The sequence below is a fragment of the Trachemys scripta genome, chromosome 1, assembly GCF_013100865.1.
Source record: "Trachemys scripta elegans isolate TJP31775 chromosome 1, CAS_Tse_1.0, whole genome shotgun sequence".
NCBI lineage: Eukaryota > Metazoa > Chordata > Testudines > Emydidae > Trachemys > Trachemys scripta.
The window spans coordinates 232,247,693-232,271,204 of NC_048298.1; the positions used below are offsets into that span (position 1 = coordinate 232,247,693).

The window sequence follows — 23,512 nt, forward strand, 5'->3', positions numbered from 1 at the left end:
ATCATGCTAGGTGGAGGATGCCATTTTGAGCCTGGCACCTCTCTTTTCAAATTAAGCCCTGAGTTAACATAATCTTTGTGGTGTGTGTATATATAGTCACAATGTGTCAGAAACATAAGCACTCAACCCATCCAAGAGATCCAAATATGTGATGCACTAGCCTTTAAAATACATGCCCAAGAAAATAAATGATATATACACCAACAACAAAAACCCTAGAGAGCAGGAAACTTAAAATGACACGGTATAAATGCTTCTAATATGACGTTATCTAGGACTGTACATTCAAGATCTTGCATTTCTGGTGTCAATAATTAATTCTAATAAACAGTGAGTACACCAAGTTCATGGGGGTGAGAATTAAAGGTTGTGTAAAAGAAAATTATGTCCTCATGTGCTGATCAATAGAATTGCTGCTGTTTACAACAAGTCTGAATTTGATCACTTATGACAGTGTGTCAGTCTGGGCACAGGAGTTGTTTACATTTTAATTGAAGGAAGCACTACTTTTTTTTTAAATCACCAAAATAATTTTTTTTTAAATCACCAAAATAATTTTCTGTTACATGTGGCTTTTTAAATGCAACTCAGAGATTTTTTTTTTACTTCCCTGCACATAAACCGCTATAATTCAAGCTGTTTAATTTAAAAAAATCACTGATCTCTGCTTAAACGTCAATATCTGAATTTTGCTAATTCTCGGTATATACCTATCTCATAGAACTGGAAAGGACCTCAAAAAGTCCAGCCTCCTACCTTCACTAGCAGGACCAAGTACTGATTTTTCCCACTGATCCCTAAGTGGCCCCCTCAAGGATTCAGCTCACAACCCCAGGTTTAGCAGGCCAATGCTCAAACCACTGAGCTATCCCACTCATTTTTAGATTCAAACCATCATGGTTAAACTGAAGATGGTTGTGGAACTATTATCCTCTCAACTGCCTTCAAGGTTATGGGTGATACTATTTTAGACTTTTTGGACAAGTTGCTCAAAGGTCTTTAGGTGCCTCACCCCTAGCTTTGAGGATCGGGGCCTTTGTGATTTATTTGATATAATCTAGCCCAAACGTTTAACTCAACACTTAATGTTCAGTTAATTGTTTCAATTTTATGCAGTTCATACACATTCCAGCAGCAATACAGCTGCTTATGCCTCCTGGACACCGTTTTTTGTAGAATCGTCAGCCGTTCCTAGGATTTAAAACTAGGGTTTCAGACCCTGATCTGTATCAAATCAGTCGCTGTGTTCTGCTTTGAAGACTGGATTACTTTTAGTGAATTATTTTGGAGAAGACAAAGAAAAAAATAATCTTAGAACAACTCTCAAGGTATTCAGAACCCATTATTATTCACAGTAGTCATTATACTTACATAGGATATTAACAACTAGAGATCTGCTTGGTAATGAATACACTCAATTGTGTGCCGCCCAAGGAGTTTCTATGTTACACAAACATACTTTGGGTGAAATTCTGGTCTCATTGAAGTAAATGGCAAAACTCTGGTTGGCTTCAACGGGGCCAGGATTTCACCCTTTTATGTATAAGGTGTGCAAAGTTACTTTAGGATCCAGAAATAGAGTCTCCATCTCACCCTGTCTTCTGCAAATGATGGCATATTTGATTCTATCTGTCTTTTTTGATGCACATAAGAGAGCTGAATTAAGGTAGCAGAGGCAATCTTAATTCTGGCATTTCCTACTTTTGAGTGCTTGACTTTGCAGCCCTAATACTGTTCTTTTAATATGCTTTTCTGAGAAAACAACACCCACTTGAGTCATCAGCTGGTTTGGAACCTTTATATCCACTGCACAGACCTCTGCTGCTTAAGCTAATAGAGTACGCTTAAAGGGGAAGGCTAGCTCAGAGGTTTGAGCATTGGCCTGCTAAACCCAGGATTGTGAGTTCAATCCTTAAGGAGACCATTTAGGGATCTGGGGCAAAAATCTGTCTGGGGATTGGTCCTGCTTTGAGTGGGGGGTTGGACTAGATGATCTCCTGAGGTCCCTTCCAACCCTGATATTCTATGATCATTTAACTGATGGCAGTATTGGTTGTAATCCTCTGTGTGGACCAGCCCTAGAGGAGGATGAGACATACAATCTGCCATGAGTTTCAGAGGTATTTCCTGACAGCAAATGAATGGCAAGACTCAGAAATCCCAAGTTTCGTTCCTGGTTCTGTAGGGGAGTGTGTTTTAGTGGCCTGTTCCTCTAAGCTTGACCCCTTCTGCTTCATCCATGCCAACCTGTCCCTGTCCCAATCTGAGCTCTTCCCTACCCCAGCTTCTTGTCCCAGTCCTGTTCTCCTTGATTACCCATTCCCACTCCTCAGGTTTATCTGTGACGCATTCTTATCTCTCTTCCCTGTTCTCAGGCTGTTGATCTCCTGCAATTTGGCTAGAAAAATATTAAGTGTGAAATCACGTCATGCTTGCACTCAGCATCGCTGTGCTGCTTGCTTAGATCTACTGAAGAAGATAAAGGTTTCCTTGAACTTCTGCCAACTGATGACAACCTTAACTGGAATCAAGCTTGTTGATTACAGTAAAAGGATCATGTGACTTATGTCACCCCAAAATTTACAAACAGAGACATCTCTCTACATTTTTGGAATGAACTAGTTTGCTAGAAAAGTGTAATTGAATTTCAAAGGGCAATCAGTTCCTAAAGTATTTTGCTCAGTAGTCATTAGGTGTTAAACTTATTGCATCTTAACTTACATGCTTCATTTTTGATATTCCAGTTCAAGGTTTTGCCTCTGCGCAGCTCTCTTTCAGGATACATTAGAGCCTTAGATATGTTTGTGTAATGAAGTTGCATCCTTTCCCCCTGCTATGTACTTTGATTTCTTGAACTCTGAGACTGTAACACAGCTCCCAGTGGGCCAAACCAGTTTCCTTTCAGCGGGTGAAAACGTCTAGCTCTAAAAGTCTGAGATCAGTGAGTCATGATAATTTGTCACTAACGCCCTTGATTACAGTTCCTTGCTAACATCCAAAATAGAATCTGTTCCAGCTCCTATTGAAGTCAATGAAATGGCTTCTGAAATTTGTAAATCAGTAAATTTGTCATTTCATAGAAAAATGGAAAGGATTCTCCCAGTGGAAGGAGAAATGGGAGATGACTAGCAATGTGGGCTGGGTAGAGAACATTGTAACAGGGAGGAGGCAGGCGAGATGTGAGATTGTTTTTCTCTCCCTCGCCTGTTGCTTCTGCAGTGGGTAAGAGTAGTCCTCTGGAATGGTGGCCGAAGGATGAAGAGACATACGAATGTTTAGTATATCTGGCACGTAAATATCTTGCAACGCCGGCTACAAAAGTGCCATGCAAATCCCTGTTCTCACTTTCAGGTGACATTGTAAATAAGAAGCAGGCAGCAGTATCTTCCATCAATGTAAACAAACTTGTTTGTCTTAGCGATTGGCAGAATAAGAAGTAGGACTGAGTGGACTTGTAGGCTATAAAGCAGGGGTCAGCAACCTCTGGCACGCAGCTCGCCAGGGTAAGCACCCTGGCAGGCCGGGCCAGTTTGTTTACCTGCCGCATCAGCAGGTTCGGCCAATCACGGCTCCCACTGGTGGCAGTTTGCTGATCCAGGCCAATGGGGGCTGCGGGAAGACGGCCGAGGGATGTGCTGGCCGCGTCTTCCCGCAGCCCCCATTGGCCTGTAGCGGTTGCCGACCCCTGCTCTAAAGTTTTACACTGTTTTGTTTATGAGTGCAGTTATGTAACCAAAAAAAATCTGCATTTGTAAGTCACACTTTCACGATAGAGATTGCACTATAGTACTTGTATGAGGTGAATTGAAAAATACTATTTCTTTTATCATTTTTACAGTGCAAATATTTGTAATAAAAATAATAATATAAAGTGAGCACTGTGCACATTGTAGTCTGTGTTGTAATTGAAATCAATATTGAAAATGCAGAAAAACATCCAAAAATATTTAATAAATTTCAATTGGTATTCTATTGTTATAAGTGTGATTAATCGTGATTAATTTTTTTAATCAAGATTAATTTTTTGAGTTAATCATGTGAGTTAACTGTGATTAATTGACAGCCCTAATTTAAATCCATGGATTTTGAAGCGCCTATATAGTTTTTTGTCCCAGGCTATTAGGACACTCACAAACCTTTAGTTCTAGAGAGGTCATTGTAACTATGAGAGTAAACTCAAGTAAAGTAATCAGAACCTAGAGATGTTTTCTTGTATCTATTCATGGACCACTAAAGATTTTAACCAGACAAAAACTCTCTCTGTCTGTCTGTCTTTCGATATATTGCATCTCTTTTATTGCAGGCTCACAGGTAAAATAATAGCATGGTTGCATAATAAAGCGGTGAGACATCACATTAAAAAAAGTGATATAAACTTTCCTTTTTATATTTTTGTCCTAAGTTTCCGTCTGTCTTGTCTTCTGTAAGTTTCCATTCTGAGTTATTTGCTTTTACCAGAAAGACACTTGAAATGTTATTTGCCCTTCACTGTTTGTTTTCGAGTGACTTATGCAATAGCTATTTTGGCAGCTGAGAATTGGACGTCAGAAGCAAGTCAGCAAGTGGTTCACGTTAGTGTTTGATGTTCACAACCCTATTGATTATAATGTTGCAAAAGTTATTTGAGGATTTTCTTATGCTGAACTTGGCTTCTGATTTGGCTCTGATAATTTTATACCTGCAAATAACAGTGGCCTCAAATAGGTGCACTTATATTTTATTGCAATTACAAACCTAACTGCCTGATTTGAGGGTGCTATAAAATGCACTAAGAACTATTTGCCTACATAAGGACATGGGTGTTAAATTGAAGGTTGCTTCTGAAAAAAATATTCCAGAGATCATAGTTCATGACTATAACATCAGAGCCAACAGATTTAGTCGTCAAATGATGACAGCCAGGAGAAGTAACTTTTTTTTTAAGAAGGGTGCAGGGATTTTTCCATAATCATTCCATTAAAATGAGAGAAGAAAAACATGCTAAAGGTTGTTTCTCCCTTCCCCATTAGAGAAAGTGCCTGTTTACACCTGCAGCTGATTCACAGAACACTTAGATGCCAGTTCTACAACCCCTCAAAATGTTTAAAGAAACTCAAGGTGTGGTGCGACTGTGGGTATAGTGCATGCAATTACAGTACCTTGGCAGCAAGATGGCATAAATTATCATACAGCTGAACTACCTGAAAGGACATGGCAATGTCTTGGTGAGTTTCCCAATTACTAACAGCTTTACAAATCTTGGGCTTGGTGTAAAAGGCTTCCTGTCAGCAACTATGCTTGACGCGCATAGGAGGTTAGGACATAGGGTAGCTTCTAACCACTATGTACTGGACAGCGTTGCCATTAGTGAAATGACATCCTGGAGGAAGATCAGAGTTTGCATCAACCGGTGCCTTAGAAAATTGAAACATGACATAGCATGAAGTGCAACTTCAGCTCAGTGGCACTGGAGAACCAATATACTAGCTACATAGTCTTAAAAAGTCAGTACATATCCAATTCTGTGGAGCATTGTATATTGTTTAGCCCGTGGGTCGTGCAGACAATAACATTAACTCTCAAAGTCTTGATCCTGCCATTCCTACTCTCATTGAATACAGTGGGAATTCTGCATGAGTAAGGATTGTTGGCCCCAACTGTGTACTGAGCTCTGATTTCTCATCTCAGACTGCTTGCATCTATTCCTATGAAGTGCAAGCAAATGCCCTTAATTCACCACAGTCACAGGATGACACTGGCCCTTTAAGAGGGAGCAGGGTCATTGCACCTGTGCCTTATCAGCTGACCCACTTAAGCTTAAAAGAGGGCACCTGGGTGCTACAAGAGAGACCCAGGGAGTCAGGGTTTCCTTAGAGTACAATGGTGAAGATAGTCTCCCAGCCAAGATGCTGTGGTGGTTTGCACTAGGAAGAGCAGGGTTGCACTTCAGTTGGAAAGGCTGAGGTGGCTGTCTTGGTAGAATGACTGAAGAGGATTGTTAGCGCTAGAAGGGGTGGAAGATCCTGGTATGTAGGACATCATGTCATGGGTCTTTAAGGACAACATAAGCTGATGTGATATATGGATGATGTTGGGGGCTTTTGTTACGGGCTATGTTTTGATGATAACCTGTCCCCAAGGAAGGGTATTACTTAGTCAAGAAAGCTCATGTGAAGTTACTGGGGACTCTGAAGGGGGAAACTGAGGTAGGTGAACCTGGCTTGCTGTAGGGCACTCTAAGTGGGGTAGCCTATGACAGCTACCTATTCCACTAACTATCCATGGCCAAAATATGCTAGTCTCTAAGGCATTGTGCTTCTTTCCCAGCAGTCCTCAGGATTCAGGCTGCATAACTAGGGAGGGAACTGAAATGAGGGATGACCATTTCCTCAGCACTGTGAGTAGATCTGTATTGAATATTTAGATTGCAGTAGTGCCCCAAGCCATGCTATGCACTTTCCAAACACAAATAAAAGCACAGCCTCGGTGCTCTTTAGGAGAAAGATTTAAAAAAACAGGGAAAAGCTGGGGGAAAAGGATTGTAACACATAAGCAGCGCAATGAGGGTGATGAGAGGTCTCTGTCTTATTAGTCATACATTTCCTTCTTTTTATTTAGAAGACTCTCCCGTTTTCTCCATCATTCAAACCTCTTGTCTTCTCTTCACAGCAACCCCTCTCTCCATAGTGATGAGCAGCTCACTCATGAGAATTATCAGTTCAACAGCTAAATAGATAGCTTAATTTCTTGTGTGCATCACAGAAGAAGTGGAAGGGTTTAAATGAAGAGAAGGGGGGAGTCCTTGTGGGCCAGCTCAGGAGCGGATTTACCATGAAACAACTGTGTGGTGGCACGGGGCCCCCAATGATGAGGCCCCCAAAATGCAGGAAAAATCTTAACTGACAACCTGCCCGAGTCCTGGTTGGCGGCACAGGCAGCCTGCCTGCCATGGCTGGCAGCCATCATGTCCCAGCGGCGGGGAGGTCTCCATGTACTGCCTGAGTACCGACTCTACAGCTCCCATTGGCCGGGAACTGTGGCCAATGGGAGCTGCGGGGGGGCACCTGCAGGCAGTGGTACATGGAGACCTCCTGCCCCCCGGTCTAGGAGCCGCTGCCAGAGGAAAGTGTGTGCCAGTTGCTTTGGGAGCCATGCCACCACCTCCCAACTCCCTGCCCCAGCCCAGAGCCTGCACCCAAATTCCCTCCCAGAGCCTGACCTCTGCACTCCCTCCTGCACCCCAATCCCCTGCCCCAATCAAGGTATTTCACTTTATCTTCATTTACTTCTCATTATTTATAATATAGGAGGAGGGTGAAGGAAAAAAAGAATGAAAAATGGGGGGGGAGAATATAAGAGTGTTCTTTTTCTTGGCTAAACACTTCCTGCACAGGAGCGGTTTAAAGGCTTGTTTGAGTAGCTACAAGGAACCAAGTCAGTTCTATTGTGTGGGTCAGTCATTGAAATGAAATATGCGTATACACAACATCATATTTACATGAAATCCTGATAACTTAGTCACTTTATTGGAAGTACATTGACTTCAGTGGAGCAAGGATTTCACCCTGTACACCTCCCCTGAAAGACTTTCATTGTGAGTAAATATGTGAATTTGCATATGGTGTTTGGCATAAAAATGGAGAGAGGAAAGCTTTCACTCAAATTATCCTCAAATGATGTGGTTTTGGCAGCTTCCAAAGCTTTATTACCATGACTCAGAATAATTAACTGTTAAGTTTCCACCACTTCAAGGCTTTAGTTAATAAAAAGAAGGAAAGATTTGGAAGGTATGATCGGGTGTTCACCCCCACCAGCCTTGAAAGGGTTAATGAGGCTGAGAAGGGGGCCAATTAACTTGATAGGCTGCATCTGAGAGGAATTAGGCTAGATAAACAACCCCGGATTAGGAATTGAGCCCAGCTGAGAAAGAACTGGCTGGGTTATGATAAATCCAGGAAGCAGACTGGAGCTGTAGCCCTTTTCTAGCCTAAGAGAGGGAAAGGGGGAAAAGACTAGAAGCTTTGAGGTCCTGAGGGAAGGGCAAACCCAGAGAAGAATAGAGAAAAAGCCTGACACAGGTGAAGTAGGAGCAGCCCAGTGAAACAGTAGGAAGATTTGGGACAGTGCAGAAGTTGGCTGCTGGTTGTAGGGTCCCTGGGATGTAACCTGGAATAGTAGGTGGGCCCTGGTTTCCCCTACCATCCACTGAGGAGGTGTCACAGACCAGGCAGTGGAGCAGAAGGCTGTCTAGGACAGTCATCCAGTGGGACTTTGGTACCCTGGAACGGGAGGGCTATAGTTACCTGCCTGGAGGGCCAAATTATAAAGAGAGCATCATGAGTTGCAGAAAGAGAGAGAGAGGAAGCGGCAAGGTACATGTATGAGTAACAGAAATGGGGATTAGCTCCACTCATGTCTGATATCCTGAGTGGCCAGGAGAAGGCACCCCTAGCGGTGAGTGTACCCCATGACAGAAGGGTATATTCCCCTCGATCACACAAAATATCTTAATTGCTTCACCTGGGTGAAATTTGCTCCTGTGCAAGTTCAGCCCAAAGCCCTCCAAACAGGGCTTAAGTGGGAGTCTTATGGTAGTTTCTAGCATTAAAAATCTTTCAAGTTTACGTGTTAAAAGATCTTTTTCCTAGGCTAACATTCAGAATTAATAGTTTTTCTCCCACCCATATTCCTGAGCATATTTACTCCACAGTTATCTGTGTGAAAGAAAAAAGCCAATTCTTTCTTTTTGTGGTTTTTATTATTAGGCCTTTTATTTTTAGGGTCAAAAAAGGAAAGTGTGTTCTCAGGCAGCACCTGACGGCAGCAGCTTGCACTTGGCCACTGTTGACAGGATTCCAGGACCAGTTCTATCTGGCTGCAGAGAGAGCTCGTGGCTGGATTAAGGGCCTGATTATTAGCCTCAAGAGGTAGTGGGTGAGACCTTAACATAGAAACACATCTCTCTCTCGGATTCTCCTCTGTCTGTTCAGCTGAGATGACCGGGCAATGAAGTCTTTCCAGCACTTTTTGTCTTGTGCTTCATTCATCTTTAAACATACCTGTACCTGTTTCTCTATATGACTCTATCAAATGAAATAAATTTTGTTAAAAATACATAAGACTTTCAACTTTATTTTAATGGGCATGGCAAGGCTGAAGTGAGTTCACATTTAGTGCAATGAGAGATTTGTACTATACATGGTTTTGAAATAACTTTACATTGGTTATTAAAATGCTATTGGCAAATTGTTGTTACTATCAGGCTCAAATGTAAGCAGTTCTGACTGCAGTTATCATGAAAAAAGGAAATTACCCAGCTAGATGGTTTGACAGAATTGGCTGGCAAATTTCCCTTAACAATGTAGACCCAGGGGTAGGCAACCTATGGCATGCATGCCAAAGGTGGCACACGAGCTGATTTTCAGTGGCATTCTCACTGCCTGGGTCTGGGGGAGGGGGGGCTCTGCATTTTAATTTAATTTTAAATGAAGCTTCTTAAACATTTTAAACCTTATTTACTTTACATACAACAATAGTTTATTTATATTTTATAGAAAGAGACCTTAAAATATATTACTGGCATGCAAAACCTTAAATTAGAGTGAATAAATGAAGACTTGGCACACCACTTCTGAAAGATTGCTGACCCCTGATGTAGAGTTGGTTAGGAATCTTCTGAAGAAACCTTTTTTGATGGCAAATGTTGGTTGGTTTGTTCTTCTAAATCAAAACTCTTCATGGAAACCTATTGTTTTCAATGCCAATGTTTCTCAGATCTAGGATGGATGTGTGTGTCCACAGAATAGCCAAGTAGGTCTCCCAGATGAGTGCCTTAACCACTGGGCTATCGAGTAGTCTTGCTCTGCCCCAATGACTATGTAATTATTGATAGGAAGAGGCACAACAGGAGAGAGTGACAGACTGACTCTATAGCTTGGACTCTGGCAGAGTGCAGACTTGAATTTGGGTCTCCCAAGTCCCGTAACCACTGGGCTATTGTCTGTCACTTTTCTGAAATTTTTTGCAAAAAATCCAGATCTTGGTTTTGTTCAGTAGTAGGGAAAAAACATGTCAAAACCTCAATTTTTCACAATATAGAATTCTTGTTTTCTGGCAAGTCCTAGAGGTGTGGTGTCTTTTGGGTTTTTTTGTTCAAAACTCTACAGAGCACTCGACTAATTCTGCTAATTCAGTTCATGTTTGTGTTTAAGTAGGTCTTGGGAATGGGTGGCTTGCTACCAGTCAGTTGGGATCACGCAATCCCTTAGGATGTAATAATAAAACAGACCTAAATGGCTACCTTTTCACAACCCATATGAATATGTACATTCAGGAAAAGGCATTAGATTGCCACAAATGGAAAATAGCCCAAAAGGGGCAGGATGCCATCAGCAGCTCCAGGGTGGGCAAGGGGAACAGTCACTATGCCACCTCTGATGGGGTGCAGTGCCCAATCCCCCTGTGTGTCCAGCCAGTTTTGTTGCCAATGTGAAGAACATGGGGTGGGGGGGGATATACTCCAGCCGAACCCGTCTGTCCTTGGGGAAAGCTATTGCCTAGCAGCCCTGATCTGCCTTGTTCTCTCTGAATGGAAGCAGTGGCATTGTGTTCAGCTCCTGCATGTAAGGGAAAGATACCTTGTATCCTCTCCCCACTGTGCTGGGAATAATTTTGATCATAAATATCATTTGATATTAAATAATCACCTATAGTTACTGCATTTCCTGATCTGTATAGGAGCATACTAGGATCTGCCATATTAGATCAGACCATTGACATCTCGAACCTAGCATTCTGATAGCAAAATCTGGTGGTAGCCAACTTTCTAAAAGCTTTCATCGTTATGAACTCATGTTCTGCTCTGCAGAATGTTTACACGTTTGGGTCTGATTTTTTTAATCTCACTTACTCCTGTGTACATTTGGAGTGACTCTATTTGAAGTACTTGTGTGTAAAATCGGTGTGAGATCAGATCAGACTGTGTGTGTGCATTCATGTAAAGACGCCAAAGGAGATGGTGTGACAGATGAGGAAATGAAGAGGTTTAGAGTCTAGAATAAAAAACAACACCATGGGTTTTGTTTCTGAAATTGATGCTGCCATTCAGTTCAGTAGCTTTTCACAGAATTTTCTGAGTGAAGGGAATGGTTAAAACGAGCCATTTAGTGGTTAATGTGAGTTGACTAAAGCTTGTGTTTTGCAACTTTCTGGCAGCTTTCTGACATTCCTTGGCAATATGCCCAGGTCATAGTTTCCTGTTCAGACTTCCTGAATTGTGCCGTTCCTAGAGGATTCAAGAACTAACTGATTCAACGTAACAAAAGTATAAGACAAGAACTTTCTCTTTTGTTGCTGCCCTTTCACAAACAGCAGTAATTAATAGCAAGATAAAAACATACTAGCAACTGTCCTGTATGTATATTTTAATATAGTGTAAAAACTGGGTATAAAAGCTTTGGGGGAGGACTGAAGTGCTGCTTGTTGAAAGTGTTTTCTTAATTTTCTTCATATACAGGTTTTCAAAAGACCAGCTATAGCTCAGCATTCTTCCTTTGGAGGATCACCTATAAGACAGAAACACTGAATTGGAGGTGCCGTTCCCAATTTACCTGTGAAGTAAGGTAGCTAAAGTCAAATGTTTATTGAACTATATGTTCTTTTATCCGGATTTAATGTTGTAATTAGCTTTTCTATGTTGTGCAGTAAAATGACAAATTTTTATGAGAAGTTCTGACTGGCTTTAAGGGCTGAATCAAAGCCCATTGAGGTTTCAATGACGTCATAGACTTTGGATCAGGCCCTCAAAGAGTATCTCTCTGCCACTGATTTCTCATTACTCCCAGGCATTGTAACAAACGTTTACAGTTTGTGAGTATAAATTAAGCTAATGCATGCATTGCATTTCAGGAAAGTTTGAATAAAGATAATCTATACCCTGTGTGTTTATAGTTTTTGACTAGATATGAAAATTGAAAACCATAGACCACTAAGTCCTACTGAGCACTCAGTAACTGCAGTCTGTAGGAAGCTGTGGACAATGACTTCACAGTGAAGGAAAAGGTCAGCTTTTTATTTATTTATTTATTTATTTTGTGGTATGCAAAAAAAAGTCCCTGAGTCATAGGGAATTGCAACACTCACAGATGAGAGGAATGTTCATACAAATAAGCTCCAGACCTCCCATGCTTCCTTGAGCCTTATTTTAGATCTGTCACAGCTTTTCTGTACAACTGTGGCCATGCAATGCATAAGCATTTCTAAGGCTGTTGTAGAAGAACAGGTCATGGGCAATTTGGCAAAATAGCTATTGGAGGGAGTAGTCTTCTATCGGAAGACACAGGTAGCTGGGGTGAAAACCAGACCACTGAATGAGGCCTCCTCATCAGCCAGCTCATACAACTCGGCACCTACTGGAATTTTCAAAGCACCATCGTATCTAACTTCAGTTACAAGCCCAGACTAGCACCCAGCTACTGGACCATACGTCCTCTCTGAGGAAGTGATTAAGATGATTGAGTGGGTTTTACATTCCCATAAAATATATTTTATACTCTGTTAAGAGGCAGGTAGACCGAAACACAAGCTTGAATTAATGCTGTGTGAAAAGACTTTTAGTTCTTTAAGTCTGTCTTAGAAATTCTATGACAAGTGCTTCTGCATGTTATGAAATGTTGTTGTTCCTGTTTCGATTGTATGAAATAACTCTGAAATGACAAAAGACAATTGTATAAACCAGCACACAAAAGTAAGGGGCCAAAGTTGACTTACAACAGTGTTACACTAGGGTGAAATTGTGTTTTCATGAGCTGAAAAAGTTTGACACTAGAGAGACAAATTGGGTGGGGAATCTGTTTTTATTCTGTTGGTGAGAGAGACAGAAGTTGGTCCAATAAAAGACATTACCTCACCTACCTTCTCAATCTCTCTCTCCTATCCTGGGACCAACACAGCTACAATAACACTGCATCTTACGCTAGATTCAGTTTCAGAAGTGCTTTCATTTTTCCAGCTCTGTTTTTAAACCTATGTTGGCATCCTTTTGTCTGAGAGAGATGGTGGGAATTGCAGCCTATGATGTAGATGGTTTGCAATGTCTCATGTGACTGAATAGGCCAATCGGAGGTTTGCATGATCTTTGGCAGTTATTGCAAGTGTACGTATCTTGGTTGGGAACTGCTTGCTTCCTATGGGCTCTTCTCTCTTCAAGCTGTAGGAGCCAGCTCCTGTCGTGGACTCTTCTACCCTGATGAAGACAGTGGCACCACTTGTTATGATCACTTTCCAAGATTTCCCATTGGTCAGGATCAGTTCCAAATTCCTTTCATTCGGGGATGGGGTGCAATCCAACTTGCACTGAAGTCATTTTGACTTCAACAGGAGTTTGATTGGGTCTAGGTCACAAACTGACTATTTATTTAAAGTTGCCCAGAACCTGATCTTGATTTAGTTGTTGTTGCTGCTGCTTGTAGTGGCCATTGATCATTTCAGGAAACACGGACCTTGAGATGTCAGAATTGTGTATTTTACTTCACAGATCAGGAGGACATTTAGGGCCAATGTATTTGTGAATGTTTAAGCAGTGCATATACTTGATCTGAGGGAGTCTGGAAGAAGGAGCATAAACCTCTCTGCACAGCTTTTGTTTTCCAACTTGCTTCTGCCCTACACCAACTATTTGGACTGAGCTGGGGTGGCAATAAAAGTCAAGCTTTACTTCACAAAGGGTTCATGAGTGTAGTAAATTCAGGTGGTCCTTAGGGTCTGAGATGATGCCTTCTCTCAAGTTCAGAATCATTTTTTCAAAAAAGAAAGGAAATATAATCAATAAGGTTGAAGTCACCTTGGACAAGGGCCCAAATAATCAAAGGTGATTAGGCACCTAATTCCCATTGATTTCACTGGGTGGTAGGTGTCTAAATATCTTTTGAGGATCTGAGTCAGGATGACTAAGGCTGTTGTAACAAACAGGGCTAATTGAAGGTTCTGAAAAAACTTAGATAATTTGCTCACTTTCTACAGAATCTTTTTTATATTCTTACAACCTGCTGTGGTGGTGATCACTCTCATACTTGCTCCGGGTTATTCACCTAAACTAAGCGTGAGTTGTTGGCTTCTTTGGAAATGGACCAACAGATACACTTTTAGGCATGCAGCAGGACAAAGAAGCAGATAGGGAGGCCACGTAGCTATATCAGGAAGCAAAGATGGAGATCCAATATGATACTGGATTATGGACCAGATACTGCTGGCCCTACTTATCAATAGGACTGTTCACAGGAGCAAGGCAAACAAGATTTGGTCCTAAATCTCCAGTTCCTTCCTACGCTGGTAAAAGGCTGAGCATTGTAAACTCACTGAGACTGGTTGTCTTTTCATTTACACTGTTGGAAATTGGGAGTAATTCTACTGAAGTCAGTCAATTAACCTAGTGTATAAAAGTGGTGGGGGAGATCAAAACTACTATATCTGACAGTGCAGGGGTGAAATGTAAGGTCTATTACTTATCAACATGTCCTTGATAACATAGTGTTAATTAAGAGGAGGAGGCTGAATCTGTTTCCCAGGGTAGTTATTCCGGCAATAATCTGGAGATTGGGAAATAAAATGGAAAAATTCCAAGGATGAATAAGCAGTGAACTTCAAGCACGTGCTGGAAAACAGGAAAGTCCCAATCTGAAGACTAAATTTAAGAGCTTTTATTTCCCATCTCTATCAGCCCCTCAGCTAAGAAGGGATGAAAAGTTTGGAAAACTTGCTCAAATGTTAGCAAGATGAGGGAGAGGAGTTGAATTTAAACAGTATCAGCCCTCCTTTTCCTCTGGTCCTGCTGAAACTTCTCTGGACAAATGCTACACATTTGGGCTTTTGTTTAATGGGCATCATTGAGCAATGAAGTGCCATGGCTGGGGGACATCCACGCTACGTTGAATTATGCCCCATCAAATATCTACAGGACTTAATGTTAAACCTTTGGGGAAGTAAGGACAGAAGTGGAAGGGGCCAGATGAGGTGGAGCTATGCTGCTAGAGGAGAAAGAGAAGGTGAAGTTTGGCCACCTGCATGGACATTCTATGCTTCCATGGTGCTCTGAGATATCTGGCCTCCTGTCCACAAAATGGGAAGGTAAATCCAGCTCCCCTGCCTGCATGAGACCTCCAAAACTTTGCACATGGACACTCATGTGATTTCCTTCCCCAAATAGCTTTGGCCCTTCTTTCAATTTTTCTGTGTGGGGAGAAGGTAATGGGGCACTATCTGGTCTGTTCTGGTTTTGGGTACAGATGCATGGTCAGTGGCTAGGCAGATTCATTGGTCAAAACTACCTGTGTTGGGATGTTCAGTGGCCTCAGCCCCTGCCCATGGGTGTAATGCCTGCTGTGAGGCATCAGCATGAGCACTCCAAGGCAGCTAAGGCAAGAGTCAATCAATCCTGGTGGAAATCCCCATTAGTTGAACTTTGCATGGATTGAGAGGATTTGGTCCAAAGAATGGTAAGGTGGTGAAGAATACTAAAAAATAAGCAAATAAATGTAGAGTTAAAACTGACCTCTATTAGCAAGGTGCAATATGTCTAATTAAACAAGTATCTTATCTAGGAAGAAACCCAGATATTGGAGGTGAGACTTAAATTGAGTCTTTAATTAGCTTGGATTGTAATAATCTCTCAACTTGTTCTATTGTTAGATCACTTCCTTAATATTTTATTAAGTAACTCAAAAAAAAAAATCCAGTTTTGTGTAAATGTACGTAGTCACACAACCGTTTACACAATTCATTTAAAAAGTTTGGCAACTATCTAATGTCATTTTTATTATGATATTGCATCTTTCTAGAAAGGTTTCTTGTACTGTTACTTAGTTACTTTAATACATTTAATCTCATGATTAAAAAGCCACTACATATAGTGTTGAAAGGTGATGGGTCCCTGTGGCATGCTAATGGGTGTTTATAAAACAATAAGGCCTGATTCTGCTCCCATTTACACCTCTGCAATCCCACTGATGTCTATGGAGTTGCTTGCTCCTGATTTACTGTAAGTGAGAGGTGAATCAGGCTGTATATGTTTTGAAATGTCCTTTGCACATCCTGTATTATGAATTCTTGCAACTTAGCCAGCCAGTCAGAAGAAAGCAGTACTTTTCCAGAGCCTGTTACCTTTGTGTTGTACCTGTTCAATATTAAGTCCAGAGTTACTGGCATTTAAGGCCTGATCCAAAGCCCACTGTAGTAAAATGGTGTCTGTCTGTCGGCTTCAGTGGTTTTTAGTTCTATCCTGAGGAAAACTATATTTTTTGGCCCAGTCTTTAAAACTCTCATTCAAATTATTGAAGTCAATGAGACCACTCACATTAGTTAGGGTTTGAGATTAAGACCAGGACTTCTGGGAACTGGGTGCATAACTTCTGTAGGCTCTTTTAAAATGTGAGAGGCCAAACTTTTTGGTTAGAGACAAGATTGGAAGCAAGGAGATCTGGTTTTCATTTCTGGCTCCTCCACAGACTTTCTTGAGTAAGTCACTTATCTTCATTTTACAGACATACAGGAAGCTTAATAATACTCACCTCTCTGAGGTGCGGTAAGGTTTAACTCAGGGGTAGGCAACCTATGGCAGGCGTGCTGAAGGCGGCACTCTCACTGCCCGGGTCCTGGCCACCAGTCCGGGGGGCTCTGCATTTTAATTTAATTTTAAATGAAGCTTCTTAAACATTTAAAAACCTTATTTACTTTATATACAACAATAGTTTAGTTATATATTATAAACTTATGGAAAGAGACCTTCTAAAAACATTAAAATGTATTACTGGCACGCGAAACCTTAAATTAGAGTGAATAAATGAAGATTCAGCACACCACTTCTGAAAGGTTGCCGACCCCTGAACTTTTAAATCATCTTGAGATCCTCCAGTAGAAGGCACCAAGGAAGTGCAAAATACTGGTTGCTACAGACGGTGGATACATTTCACCTTTAAAGTACAACTTTTGATTTAGGAGTTCAATTCTACAAGCTCTCAATGCATTTGTGAAACTCCTAATAACTTCAATAGTACTTCCATACACTTAGGGACACAGGATACAGCTTATAGAAAGTAATATTCAATGTACCAGCATCTTTGCTCTTCTAGAGTGAAATTCACCCCTGTGCAGAGTATATTTATTTGTATTACCGTCTAGGAGCCCTAGTGATAGACCAGGACCCCATTGTGCTAGGGGTGACAAAAGACTGTCCTTGCTCCAAATTGCTTATGCTCTTGGGGGAAATCCTACCAAGGCCCAATAGAATTAAAAAAATGCAGTAATAAAATGTGTAATACAATATAAGTAGTCTTAGGATTAGGTTTTAATGAGGAAGGCCCCAATCCTGGAAAGACTTACACATACAATTAACTTTATACACCATGAACAGTCCCACTGAAGTCAGTATAATCCTAGCCCCATTGAAGTCCATGGCAAAACTCCCATTGGGTGAAATTCTTGCCCCACTGAAGTCATTGTGCCTACTCACAATATATAAAGTTAAGCACATTTGTAAGTCTGTAGAATTTGGGCTTATATAATGGCATTCATCTATTTTTTGCTCCACTTACTTCTCCAAAACTAATCTACAGATACAGAAAGTTGTTATATATTGCACTTGTAATTTCTGGCAATCCATATACAATATTATGACATTTTATTTCTGTACCTGTTATAAACTGACTTGTATATTTATAAATTTAAAGCAAATAATTAGTGTCTCAGCTTTATTAAATTTCCTGCTACTGCCATAACTTTTTTGATTAAAAGCAAAACAAATAGTCTGTCATTTTTTATAAACAATAAAAAATAAATCTTTCCAAGTCTAAGAATAAATAAATACAAATAGAATCTGATATCTAAATATTTCAGGGCTGCAGTTTAAAGCAGAATGTGTTACAATAGGGCCAGATGGAGCAAACATTATCCTAATCCAGTCACATTAGCATGGTCGTTAGATAAATAATGTTATTCCTGGCTAGGAAATCCTGTGCATTAAGTCTTTTAATGAGTTAAGGAAAACATGGCAAAACCTCTCAATTTATTATGTGTCATTCCTTCCAAACAGTCTTTCAATTAAAATGACTCATTGTTCTATCACTTTCATTTATCTTACTTAGGTCAGATGGTAAAACAAGTCAGCATAATTACTTATCTCAGATAGCTAGAGCAGGCTCTGCTTTCCTCCTTGTTTCTAGGACTGGGGAAATCAAGGTCAATTAAAGTACAATGGCTTGTACCAATCCACTTATTTATTATTTTAATAAGACATCTACATGTTAGAAATTCTTGTTTTCATTTTGTGTGTACCAGCTTTGGTCCTGATCTGCCGGTATGGAGTTCAAATCTATTGGAATGGCAGGGTTTTGTGGAGAGTGAGATGGTTATGGTGTCTGTCGGGGACAGGGACCAGAACAGCAAGGTTCCCCTCTCCTTCCCAGAGAGTGAGAGAGAGGGGTCTGTCACAGCTCATCATAACAAGGAGGTCAAACCACCAGGAAATGGACTTACACCACCATTGTAACAATACTTGCTAAATATATCTGGGGTATTGTTTGGAATTGAAGCAGTTATGCACTATTTTTTCTCTGTTAGTCACTTTAAAGGTGATCTGCAAATGGAAAATAAATTATCCCTGTGCCCTTTTTTGCTTGTATATGATGTATAAAAATAGCTCTGGAATGGAAAGCCAGGGCCTCTTTTTCTCTCCTTGACATTTACAAGATGACTCATCCCCTCTTTCCCAGTTCTTCACTGGACTACAATGACCTGCCCCTACCCTGGCTTCTTTGCCATATTGTAAGGATCAGATAAGTATTTAGGAGTTGGTTTTAAACCTTTCCTAGCTGTTACTTTCTTTACTGGCCCAGCATTCACAGTAATTAGAGTTGGTTATGACGTCAACGGTTTGGTCTCACTTTTTCTGCATTACCAACCTCCCACCTCCAAAAATCTTCAACATTTATTAAACATCAAAAAGGAGGAAAAACCACTTTGCTAAATTAAGGTTTACTGAACTTAAAATTAATCTCCCTTATACCTTTCTCTCTCTTTTTATATGGATTTTTTTTTTAAGGGAAAAGCCCTTGCTTGAAAGATTTTCTGATGGTTTGCAAATGCTCTTGTTCAGAGAGTAAATTTAAGGTGGTAGCTCATAGGTTTGGGGGTTAAAGTCTAGCTCTTCTTAAGACAAAAGGAGACAAACATAAGGGGGAGGAAAAAGAATAGCAAAACAAAAGGAGCCGCATTCAACACTAAATTAGTCAAGATTTACGTGGTGTAACTCCACATCTCTACTGATTACATCAGCATAAAATTGGCATAACACAATTGCCAGTTCACATCTGTCTCTAATTCTGGTCATTCACTTGCTGGAAGATATCAGCGCACAGACATGAAAACTTTTACTGGAATTGTGCTGTAAGGCAGTGGGTGAGATTCTGTGTAGAGGCCCTGGGAAAGGGGAAGCTATGGAGGCTTTGAACTATCTCTGCATTCTCCAGATCCTGGTCTGGGGGCGGGAGAGGTCATTCACAAATGTTTAAGGTCACATTGGCTACTTTTTAGTAGCCTGACGCTCACCACCAGTTTGATGTGTAAGCGGGGGAATGGTCCCGGTATTGTGGGGAACATTCCTGGCTTATACACTATGCTGGCAGAATTGGCTAGTGAAAGGATCTCAGTCCTCATTCCCACTCCCTTTACCCAGAGGCCTACCTGACCTCAAGGACTTCACTTCCACTCTCCTGTGTGGCAGAGTCCTTGTAACCTCAACAAGGCTGGGCCCAGGATTCATGGAGGGCTCGACCCCCGCCCCACCACCACCACCTTGTCATGGTCACTTAGGACAGGGGCTACTCTGGAGTAATCTCTCTGCTCTGGATATTTCCCTGACCCACTGATCATTACATATAGTTCAAACAAATACAATTTATTAGATCGCAACTAATAAGAAAAGAAACGGGCCTGGAAGGTCAATTGGAAAAGCATAAAACTGTCATTGAAGGATGGATAAGATTGCTATGGGACCTGTTGGGCTGGGAGCTGTTATACTAGTGCAGCTGCAAGACCTGTGTTTCCATCCATGATTTCATTGCATCAGTGTGCAGTAACTCCGTGCGGGTGGAGGCTTTCCCTCCCCTTGCTCCAAGGTGGTGCACTCACAGGGGTACTGGTAATGCCTGATAGGTTAGAACTGTCATGGATGGATCCCTGGGTTGAGATTTTCAAAGCCCTGTTGGTCTTGGATGCCTGTTGCTCAATTCCCAACAGGGAATTGGTGTCCAAAACCTGTAGGTGGCTTTGAACATCTTAGCCAAAGTGTTTTATGGCCAGCCAGGCACCTGAACCATTGCTGACAGACTATTAAATAATTGCATGTGGGGCTTTAGGCTATTCTGTGTTAAACCATTTTTTGACCTCTGATCTTTTTGTTCTCCGCACCCTGTCTTTGTGAGGTAGAGATGCAATTAAAGTCTTTCATCCTTCCTATTAATTGGTCAGGCTGTTAAAGACTAACACAAAAAATTGTTGATAATTTTCTTTTGGATGTTCCAGAGTGAGATCAGGTAATAAAGTCTCAAAAGCTGGGACAGAAAGGACCCACCAGACAACTGTACCACTCTGTCCTCGTATTCGGTTTGCGGTATTGCCAACCTCAAGTGTTCAAAAGCCATGAGTCAGACTCCAGAAATCATGAGATTTTTTTAGACGTTTTTTATTTTGGCTTTTGAGTCTATAGGGTGTACTTCTGTCACACTTTCAAGCTTTCCTCCTCACCCATGAGAGTTAGAAACTTTATTTAAGAAAAAAAGGTGAGATTTACACATAATCACAGGATTCCAGGAGCTAGGGCTGTAAGAAAACATCAAATATTCTGAGACTAATGATAAAATCACAAGGATTGGCAACACTCTTACCGGGTGATTAAGATTTTTGGACATATAATGGTTAATATATGTTCAGAAAGGAAAAAGCTAATTAAAAAGAAAGTGGTCATCTACCGCCCCCCCCCCACCATTGTTTCCCAGTGCACTCTGTGTTTTCTTTATATCTGTACCTGCAGAGATATCTGGTAGAGAAGGGAGGAAGAAAACCTTTACAGGGATAAAGTCATGTATTTTCTGTATTAGAAATTATATCCCAAATACTAACAGTGCTATACAATGCTGTACACACCTGTACTTTTCATATAGTATTTGTGCTCACTATGGATTCTATAGGACATACATTTTCCTCATCCCTAAACCATTTAAAGGTTTTTGATCAATCATTGTGTAGTTGGTAACAAAGCTTTTACAACTGGGCAGTGATTTCTTTCACTATATGTTTGTAATACACCCAGCACAATGGAGAGAAAATCCTCTGTGTGTACTGTCATAATATAAATATCACTTATAATACATTTTAATTGTCAGTATTGGTGAAACAACATTCTAAAACCCAACAAATATTGGAATGCAGAAGTGCAACTGGGAGTGGAAATATGGCCTCATGAATAGCTTTCCAGTTTGACAGAAATCATCCCATCACCTGTTAGATCTGTACTGGCACTGATAGGGTACAAATTTCTGAAGAAGAAAAAGGCATAATACTTGGCACCAATCATTTCTTCCTAGATAATAAATATCCATTGCCGTGTCGAGTCCTTCAGCAGGAGGAGACTGTTTGTTTGCTATGTCAAAATAATACAATATTGCCTACATCAGTAATTTCATATTTACTTAAATTGCAAAGTAAATGACTAGTATGCATGAATATTTTTTTCCCATTCCTTTTCTTTCCTCTTGCTTCCTTCAGTTTTGAAGCATTTTTTTTTAAAGTAACAATGCATTTTGAAAATGAGAATTTGAAAAGTTAAGGACCTGTGGAAACAGCTGATCGCAGTGGGCGGCAGGTGCTAGGAGGGAGGGGGAGGTGCTGATCAGCAGGGCAGCAGGTGGGTGGCAGGGACTGGGGGGAAGTGGGGAGCTGGCTGCCAGTGGGTACTGAGATTTATATTTTTAAAAGCAGTTCATTACTTCTATTAAAGGCTTTGTAAAAATACTTTTTTTTTTTTCCTGCATGAAAGCTAGCTTTCCAAGTATTTATCTGGAATTCTGTACCAGAAAAATATGCTATAAAGTTATCTTCAATTTTAAAAAAAAGTACCAAAACAAAGCACAAATGTACTCTCATATTTTCCATCAGTAACTACAACAGATACCAATACTTTGTATACTTCATAGACTGGCTTTTGTATCTTAAAAAAAAAACAAAAAAAAACTCTCCCCCAAAAAGCAGCTCCCTGTTCAATTAAATCAGGTTATTTCCTGACACCTTCTATCAACAATTAGGTCACCTAACCACAATCACTTGCTTCTGTTCACATATTTTCTAAGAAAAATAAAGTGTTTGTGTATTTCATTGTGCTGCTTTGCCATCAAATCTTCCATAACATCATTTCAAAAACGGAATTTACTTGGCCCACCTTACATCTCTCTCCCTCTGTTTGCTTTAGTGTAACCTTTCCTTGGGTGTGTGTGGTTTTTTTGGTTTTGTGTGTGTGTGTGTGTGTGTGTGTGTTTTAGTCTCTTACCTTCAATTTTTTTTTTACTCTAAGATCAACCTCTTCAGAACACTTTTTGGATTCTGTCTTTTTAGCTTTTTATTTCTCTCACTTTTTCGCTTCAGTTTTCTTTTGCCTGTTTGGTAAAATTATATGCATATTTCATTGACTTAACCCTTTCCTTTATCAAACATATTTCTCCTCCTCACGTGCCTTCTTCTCATCAGTTTCTGTCTCCTGTACCTCCATCTCCCTTCTTTCGCTGTCCAATCCAGCGCACTTGTTTTTTGGTCACAATGGAACCTTGCTATTGTTGAATTCAGGATATTATAAAAATGTTCATTGACAGTTCATTTCCTAAATCTATGTAGGGAAATATTGTAGAACAATGGAATATGTCTAGACTTTGCTTTTGTTATATATAACTATTTGTACAACTTGGACTTCAGACTCATGGAAGCAGATGATGATGTGTGGAGTTGTTTTGATTCCTATGACACATGATGTTGCCGGACAAAGGAACACACAGATACATATTATAGGTGGGACTGGTAGCATCATCTTTTATTAAAATTACCTTATTAAGAGGGTGGGAGGAAAAATCCTGTTTTCTGTTCCTTCTTATGTTGCCAAATTTTAATTGTTCAGGCTGCAATTCTCCATGCTCGTTGTTTGTCTCAGGCTGAATTTTTTGGATACTTTCAGCCAAAATGGTTCAGATGTTCTAAGAATGAGGCTAAGGAAAAATGTTTTTACCGATGTTAAAAATATTCTGGTGATTTTTTTTTCCACCCGCCCACCCCGCTTTTTTAGCACATTCTTGCATTGGAGCAGGAACTTGAAATTTGGCAGGGAGATGGTCTTATTGTCAGGGATGTGCATTTTGCCATTACCATGAAAATCCATTCCAACTTAGCCAAGTTAGAAGCCTTAAAAAAAAAAATTGCAAGTCACACATGTTCAGCAGAGACT

At 40.5% G+C, this 23,512-nt stretch overlaps 1 protein-coding gene across 6 annotated transcripts in view; it reads left to right on the forward strand.

Moving 5' to 3' along the window:
* The first annotated feature begins 11,230 nt into the window (after positions 1-11,230).
* LOC117870720 (interleukin-1 receptor type 1-like) overlaps positions 11,231-23,512 on the forward strand; it is a 73,844-nt gene continuing 61,562 nt past the window's right edge. For 3 of the 6 annotated variants that reach the window (XM_034758006.1, XM_034758015.1, XM_034758012.1), the window contains exons 1-2: positions 11,242-11,391; positions 11,495-11,600. The gene's annotated coding sequence lies outside the window, so the exon portion shown is untranslated. Of the gene's footprint in view, positions 11,392-11,494; positions 11,601-23,512 lie in introns of all 6 variants that reach the window. The other 3 variants (XM_034758008.1, XM_034758014.1, XM_034758007.1) reach the window with 2 other exon arrangements.